Source organism: Gorilla gorilla, chromosome 20 (assembly GCF_029281585.2).
Source record: "Gorilla gorilla gorilla isolate KB3781 chromosome 20, NHGRI_mGorGor1-v2.1_pri, whole genome shotgun sequence".
Classification (NCBI taxonomy): domain Eukaryota; kingdom Metazoa; phylum Chordata; class Mammalia; order Primates; family Hominidae; genus Gorilla; species Gorilla gorilla.
Window position 1 is genome coordinate 42989230 of NC_073244.2, and position 7755 is coordinate 42996984.

The following is a 7755-nucleotide window of genomic DNA, read 5'->3' on the forward strand; positions in this document are numbered from 1 at the left end:
TGCCATTCTCCTGCCTCGGCCTCCCAAGTAGCTGGGACTACAGGCGCCCACCAGGACGCCTGGCTAATTTGTTGTATTTTTTAGTAGAGACGGGGTTTCCCCGTGTTAGCCAGGATAGTCTTGATCTCCTGACTTTGTGATCCGCCCGTCTCGGCTTCCCAAAGTGCTGGGATTACAGGCATGAACCACTGCGCCAGGCCCAATTTTGTTTGTTTGTTTTGTTTTGTTTTGTTGTTTTGGGAAAGGGTGGCGTGGAGAAGACTGGGAAACAACCAGTGGTCACCAGAGCTGTAGCACCTCCTTCACCTCTGAGCTCTGGGGCTGGGAACCCCAGGCTTCGGGGACCACTGTGGAGGACGCAGGTGGCCCCCTCTTTCCTGACATCTCAGGAGAGGGAGCGGCAACCGGTTAGGGGAAGAAAAGAACAGGAAGGTTATACAGCCAGGTGGGGAAGGGGCCAACTCCCTGAAAAACCCCTTCCCAGAGTTCTTCTTCAAGCGCAGGGTACCCAAGAGTCAAGGCCCCGCCCCCTTTCCAGTGGCCCCTTTTCTACTTAGGTGACCGCTCCTGGCTGGGATGGGAGGTAGATGGACCGGGGGGTGGGGGAGGGTGGGGGGGGGGGAGGAGGGGAAGGGAGAGGCAGTGGATGAAGGAGAATGGAAGAGATGACATCCCCCTTGGCCCATTCATCCCATTCAGGTCCCCAAGCCGCGCCCCCCTCCGCCCCACCTGCACTGCCAGTGCCAACGTCAGAGGGAGGAAGAGGGAGCTCGGCTTAGAAGGCTGAGGCCCTGCCACCTGGGCCACACAGATCATGTGGCCTTCCTTCTCCCCACAGAAGGCCAGACCATGGACACCCCCTGAGCTGGAGGTCATCCTCCATCTCCACCCTGTTTTCTTTTTCTTTCTTTTTTTTTTTTTTTTTGCGATGGAGTCTCGCTCTGTCGTGGAGGCTGGAGTGCAGTGGCGCAATCTCTGCTCACTGCAAGCTCCCCCTCCTAGGTTCACTCCATTCTCCTGTCTCAGCCTCCCAAGTAGCTTGGACTACAGGGGCCCGCGACCAAGCCCAGATAAGTTTTTGTATTTTTAGTAGAGACGGGGTTTCACCGTGTTAGCCAGGAAGGTCTCGATCCCCTGACCACATGATCCGCCCGCCTCGGCCTCCCAAAGTGGTGGGATTACAGGAGCGCAGCACCACGCCCAGCTAATTTTGGTATTATCAGTAGAGATGTGATTTCACAGTGTTGGCCAGGCTGCTCTCGAACTCCTGACCTCAAGTCATCCACCCGCCTCAGCCTCCCAAAGTGCTGGGACTACAGGTGTGAGCCATAGTGCCTGACCTGTAGTTGTTGAATATTTATTCTTAATCTACAAGTTGGGTGTGATGCAAGTCCTGTACATGGAGTCCCCCAAACTTCTAGAGCAAGGGCTTCCCCATAATCCTGGCAGGCAGGCCTCCCCTGGGGTTCCAAACTTCTGTCCCCACTGAAGTGTTTATCCTCTTCTCTAATCCCAGCCTCCTTTTCCCTGTTTCCATGTGCTCTGAGAGATGCTCCCGCTCCCCCAGGCTCCCTCTGCATCCCCCTCATTTTCTTCCTCCCCGCTGTGTCAATGGAGTCCTAACCCCCACCCTTGACATTGTCCCCTTTTCCTACTACAAAGTGGGACCTTCTTTTCCCCCGAGTGGTCCTGTCTAGGGGTGCCGCTGCCGGGCCCCCTCTGCTCTTCCTGCTGGAGACTGGGGCCTTTCGGGAGTCAGCAGGCACCCGGGCCAACCGCAGCCAGCGAGGGGTCAGCGATACTTCGCCGGCGAGTCATCAGGGTGAGCTGGCCGTGTGCGATGCAGTCACTGGCTGGGTGACAGACCCCCGGACCGCTGTGGACTTGGTTGTGCTCGAGGTGGAGGTGTTGGGCGAGGTGCCTGCAGCTGGCGGCAGTTCCCTCCGCCAACACTTCTTTGTCACCTGCTTCGAGGCCGATAACTCTGAAGAAGGTGGCCCAGGGGTAGGTGGAGAGGCTGCCGCCGGGGTGTGGACCGGGGGGCACTGGGTGTCTGAGTGCAAGGCCAAGCAGTCCTATGTGCGGGCATTGACCGCTGATGCCCAGGGCCGTGTGGACTGGCGATGGATTCAAACTGGCACTGCCTGTGTCTGCACACTCCTCAGCCGGACTGGCCGGGCCTGAGACTTATACCCAGGAACTGGTCAGGCAGAAAAAGAACAGAGCTGGATGCTGAGAGACGTCAGGGTTGGCCCAGCTGCTCTACGGACGGACCCCAGTTGGGGAACTCATCAAATCATGGCAAAATCACAACTCTCTGAATTTGAGCTCAATCTCTGTAGGATGGGTGCACCAACGTGGGGTTTTGAAGGTTGAATAGGAGCTCTCCCGGGGGAACTTGAGGGTAATCATGATGATGATGATAATAATAATAATAGCCACTATTTACTGAGTGTTTACTCTTTCGTAGCCCTAATACATAACTCCTCGGATCAACTCTCATGGATTTGATCATTGGTGACCTTTGGTGTTAAGTTGCTGACTGCTCTGTCACAGAGGACACCACCTTGCTCATCCTGGGGAGTGGGAGGGCACATTTCACGATGTGCATGGGGGAGGAGAGAAACTGGAACATGCAAGCAGATGGCCAGGGGACCTTGAGGACATGGTCTACGGAAGGCCTTTAAGTATCTGGGAGCTGGGGTTCAAATGAGAAATCTTACTTGGTGAGAGCAGGCAGGGGTTGGCTTCGAATATTCTGTTTTGAGATAAAGAGCTACCGATCACACGGGGAGTATAAGCAAGGTTGAATGAGAAGCGATCAGGATGCTGGAGAGTTCAGCCCTGGGCGGGGAGCTCAAGTCAGGTTTCTAGCCCTCTTCCCTGTGCCAACCTATACCCTACATTGGGAAAGAAACAGACCTTAAAATTGTCCAGCTTGATGGCATCGCGGGAAAGGGACTAAGTCCAGATAATGTCCTCCGAGGCTGCGGCCTCGGGGGCAGGACACACCTCCTGCGGGCCTATTCAATGATCAGTTAAATCACCTGAAGCACACGCATTTCCGGGGAGCGCTCCGGGCATCCTGGCTTGAGGGTAGAGTGGGCGGAGGTCCCTAAGGGAGAGGTGGGGCTCGGGCTGAATCCCTCGTTGGGGGCACCAGGGTCAAGTGGCTAACCTGGCAGCACAGTCACGGGGAGGCCCTCTCTCATTGGGCAGAAACTAAGTCCGAAGCCGCGCCCCTCCTGGGCGAGGAGGTTCCACCTCCTAGGTTCCTGTGATTCTCCTGCCTCAGCCCGAGTAGTGGGACATCCCACTTGCTCCCGCCATTCTGTTTACCACAGGTGACAACCGCCATGGCTGAGAGGCAGGGAGGTCCCCCGAGGACCGAGCGAGGCTCGGTCTCCCAAAAAAAAAAAAAAGATACATTGAAGTAATTTAAAAACACTTAGGAAGATGTCATTTCTTCCTATCAAGGCGTCCTCCCTTTATGGTTTGTTGTTATATAGGGAACGATAAAAAGAAAGTTTTTTTGGAGGAGGTCGGCCTCGAACTCGAGGCTCTCGCACCCTCGCCTCCCTGAGGGCCCGAAGGCCGGCGCAATGGGCCAGAGCCACAGTGGCTCCTGGGGTCGGGGGTTGTCCTTTCTTCCCTTTGACCTTACGCAGGGTGAGGGAGCCAATCACAAGAGGCTCACCCCTGACGTCACCCAGTCCCCAGGGCCAGTGAGGGCCCTGTGTTCCCTGGCGCCCCCTGGAGGGAGGAAGGGGAACTGTATCTGAGAGAGAGCAGCCCATTGGGTCCGCTGACTCCGGCCGGGTTCCCGTGCCGCGTCCAACACCCCTCACTCCCTGTCTCACTCCCCCACGGAGACTCAATTTACTTTCCATGTCCACATTCCCAGTGCTTGCGGAAGATATCCCGCTAAGAGAGAGACATGTCAAAGGTAGGGTAGATCCACATTTCCAGGCACCAAAGATGGAGATGTTCCAGGAAAGACTGCAGGGCCCCTGGGCACCTTCCACCTCCTTCCAGGCCATCACTGGCATGAGAAGGGGCAGACCAGTGTGAGCTGTGGAAGGAGGCCTCTTTCTGGAGGAGCGTGACCCCCAGTAAGCTTCAGGTGGGGCAGTTCCTGAGGGTGGGGATCTGAAATGTTGGGGTATCTCAGGTCCTCTGGGCTGTGGGGTGGGCTCTGAAAGGCAGGTGTCGGGGTGGTGGGTCCTGAATAGGAGATGCCGGGAAGGGTCTCTGGGTCTTTGTGGGTGGTGTACCACGCGGGATGGGAAGGCCAGGACTCGGGGCTGCGGTCTCAGACCCGGGTGAAGCAGTGTCCTTGCCCCAGGGGCTGCTGCTGTTGCTGCTGCTGAGCATGGGCGGGACATGGGCATCCAAGGAGCCGCTTCGGCCACGGTGCCGCCCCATCAATTGCCACCCTGGCTGTCGAGAAGGAGGGCTGCCCCGTGTGCATCACCGTCAACACCACCATCTGTGCCGGCTACTGCCCCACCATGGTGAGCTGCCCGGAGCCGGGGCAGGTGCTGCCACCTCAGGGCCAGACCCACAGAGGCAGCCGGGGAGGAAGGGTGGTCTGCCTCTCTGGTCAGGGGCTGCGGAATGGGGTGTGGGAGGGCAGGAACAGAGGGCTTCCTGGACTCCTGAGTCTGAGACCTGTGGGGGCAGCTGGGGAGCTCAGCTGAGGCGCCGGCCCCAGGCACAAGCTCATTCCCCCACTCACACGGCTTCCAGACCCGCGTGCTGCAGGGGGTCCTGCCGCCCCTGCCTCAGGTGGTGTGCAACTACCGCGATGTGCGCTTCGAGTCCATCCGGCTCCCTGGCTGCCCGCGCGGCGTGAACCCCGTGGTCTCCTACGCCGTGGCTCTCAGCTGTCAATGTGCACGCTGCCGCCGCGGCACCACTGACTGCGGGGGTCCCAAGGACCACCCCTTGACCTGCGATGACCCCCGCTTCCAGGCCTCCTCTTCCTCAAAGGCCCCTCCCCCCAGCCTTCCAAGCCCATCCCGACTCCCGGGGCCCTCAGACACCCCGATCCTCCCACAACAAAGGCTTCTCAATCCGCACTCTGGAGGTGTCTTTCTGTGGGCTCAGGGCAACCACACACACACAGGGTGGGTCCAGCTTCCAAACCATTTTCTACAGAGTCACAGTACAGAACTCTGGTAGAAAACAGGGTGGACGGCTGGGCGCGGTGGCTCACGCCTGTAATTGTCGGAGGCTGCGGTGGGTGGATCAGCTGAGGTGAGGGGTTCCAGACCAGCCTGACCAACATGGAGAAACCCCATCTCTACTAAAAATACAAAATATCGTCGGGCGTGGTGGTGCATGCCTATACTCCCAGGTACTTGGGAGGCTTAGGCAGGAGAATCTCTTGATCCTAGGAGGCGGAGGTTGCAGTGAGCAAGATCCCGCCATTGCGCTTCAGCCTGGGCAACAAAAACAAAGCTCCATCTCAAAAAGTAATAATAATAATAATAATAATAATAATAATAATAATAATAATAATAATAATAATATAAACATTAAAAATGTTCGGCCAGGCGCAGTGGCTCATGCCTGCAATCCCAGCACTTTGGGAGGCCGAGGCGGGTGCATCACCTGAGTTCAGGACTTCGAGACCAGCCTGGCCAACATGGTGAAACCCTGTCTCTACTAAAAAAAAAAAAAAAAATTAGCTGGGTGTGGTGGTGCGCGCCTGTAGTCCCAGCTACTCAGGAAGCTGAGGCAGGAGAATCGCTTGAACCCGGGAAGCATAGGTGCAGTGAGCCGAGATCACGCCACTGCACTCCAGCCTGGGTGACAGGGCGAGACTCCGTCTCAAAAAAAAAAAATAAATAAATAAAAATAAAAATAAAAATAGAAAATAGTCAACTACTATTACTCAATAGCAACAGATGGTAAAATACAGGCTCAGAGAAATTAATGATTTGTGCCTGGTCACACAGCCAACAAATGGCAGAGATGGGACTTCAACTCTGGGCAACTGCACTCTGCCATCCTTCCTGTAGAACTCTGAGGAACTGAGAGTCTTGCATCTTGGAGGATGTTCCAATCAATTTTTTTTTTTTTTTTTTTTTTTTGAGACGGAGTCTCGCTCTGTTGTTGAGACTGGACTGCAGTGGCGCGATCTCGGCTCACTGCAAGATCCGCCTCCCGGGTTCCTGCCATTCTCCTGCCTCGGCCTCCCAAGTAGCTGGGACTACAGGCGCCCACCAGGACGCCTGGCTAATTTGTTGTATTTTTTAGTAGAGACGGGGTTTCCCCGTGTTAGCCAGGATAGTCTTGATCTCCTGACTTTGTGATCCGCCCGTCTCGGCTTCCCAAAGTGCTGGGATTACAGGCATGAACCACTGCGCCAGGCCCAATTTTGTTTGTTTGTTTTGTTTTGTTTTGTTGTTTTGGGAAAGGGTGGCGTGGAGAAGACTGGGAAACAACCAGTGGTCACCAGAGCTGTAGCACCTCCTTCACCTCTGAGCTCTGGGGCTGGGAACCCCAGGCTTCGGGGACCACTGTGGAGGACGCAGGTGGCCCCCTCTTTCCTGACATCTCAGGAGAGGGAGCGGCAACCGGTTAGGGGAAGAAAAGAACAGGAAGGTTATACAGCCAGGTGGGGAAGGGGCCAACTCCCTGAAAAACCCCTTCCCAGAGTTCTTCTTCAAGCGCAGGGTACCCAAGAGTCAAGGCCCCGCCCCCTTTCCAGTGGCCCCTTTTCTACTTAGGTGACCGCTCCTGGCTGGGATGGGAGGTAGATGGACCGGGGGGTGGGGGAGGGTGGGGGGGGGGGAGGAGGGGAAGGGAGAGGCAGTGGATGAAGGAGAATGGAAGAGATGACATCCCCCTTGGCCCATTCATCCCATTCAGGTCCCCAAGCCGCGCCCCCCTCCGCCCCACCTGCACTGCCAGTGCCAACGTCAGAGGGAGGAAGAGGGAGCTCGGCTTAGAAGGCTGAGGCCCTGCCACCTGGGCCACACAGATCATGTGGCCTTCCTTCTCCCCACAGAAGGCCAGACCATGGACACCCCCTGAGCTGGAGGTCATCCTCCATCTCCACCCTGTTTTCTTTTTCTTTCTTTTTTTTTTTTTTTTTGCGATGGAGTCTCGCTCTGTCGTGGAGGCTGGAGTGCAGTGGCGCAATCTCTGCTCACTGCAAGCTCCCCCTCCTAGGTTCACTCCATTCTCCTGTCTCAGCCTCCCAAGTAGCTTGGACTACAGGGGCCCGCGACCAAGCCCAGATAAGTTTTTGTATTTTTAGTAGAGACGGGGTTTCACCGTGTTAGCCAGGAAGGTCTCGATCCCCTGACCACATGATCCGCCCGCCTCGGCCTCCCAAAGTGGTGGGATTACAGGAGCGCAGCACCACGCCCAGCTAATTTTGGTATTATCAGTAGAGATGTGATTTCACAGTGTTGGCCAGGCTGCTCTCGAACTCCTGACCTCAAGTCATCCACCCGCCTCAGCCTCCCAAAGTGCTGGGACTACAGGTGTGAGCCATAGTGCCTGACCTGTAGTTGTTGAATATTTATTCTTAATCTACAAGTTGGGTGTGATGCAAGTCCTGTACATGGAGTCCCCCAAACTTCTAGAGCAAGGGCTTCCCCATAATCCTGGCAGGCAGGCCTCCCCTGGGGTTCCAAACTTCTGTCCCCACTGAAGTGTTTATCCTCTTCTCTAATCCCAGCCTCCTTTTCCCTGTTTCCATGTGCTCTGAGAGATGCTCCCGCTCCCCCAGGCTCCCTC

General features: G+C 56.2%; 1 pseudogene; it reads left to right on the plus strand.

The window, feature by feature from the left end:
* Positions 1-1575: 1575 nt before the first annotated feature.
* Positions 1576-2441, plus strand: LOC129528764 (neurotrophin-4-like; annotated as a pseudogene).
* Positions 2442-7755: the final 5314 nt, after the last annotated feature.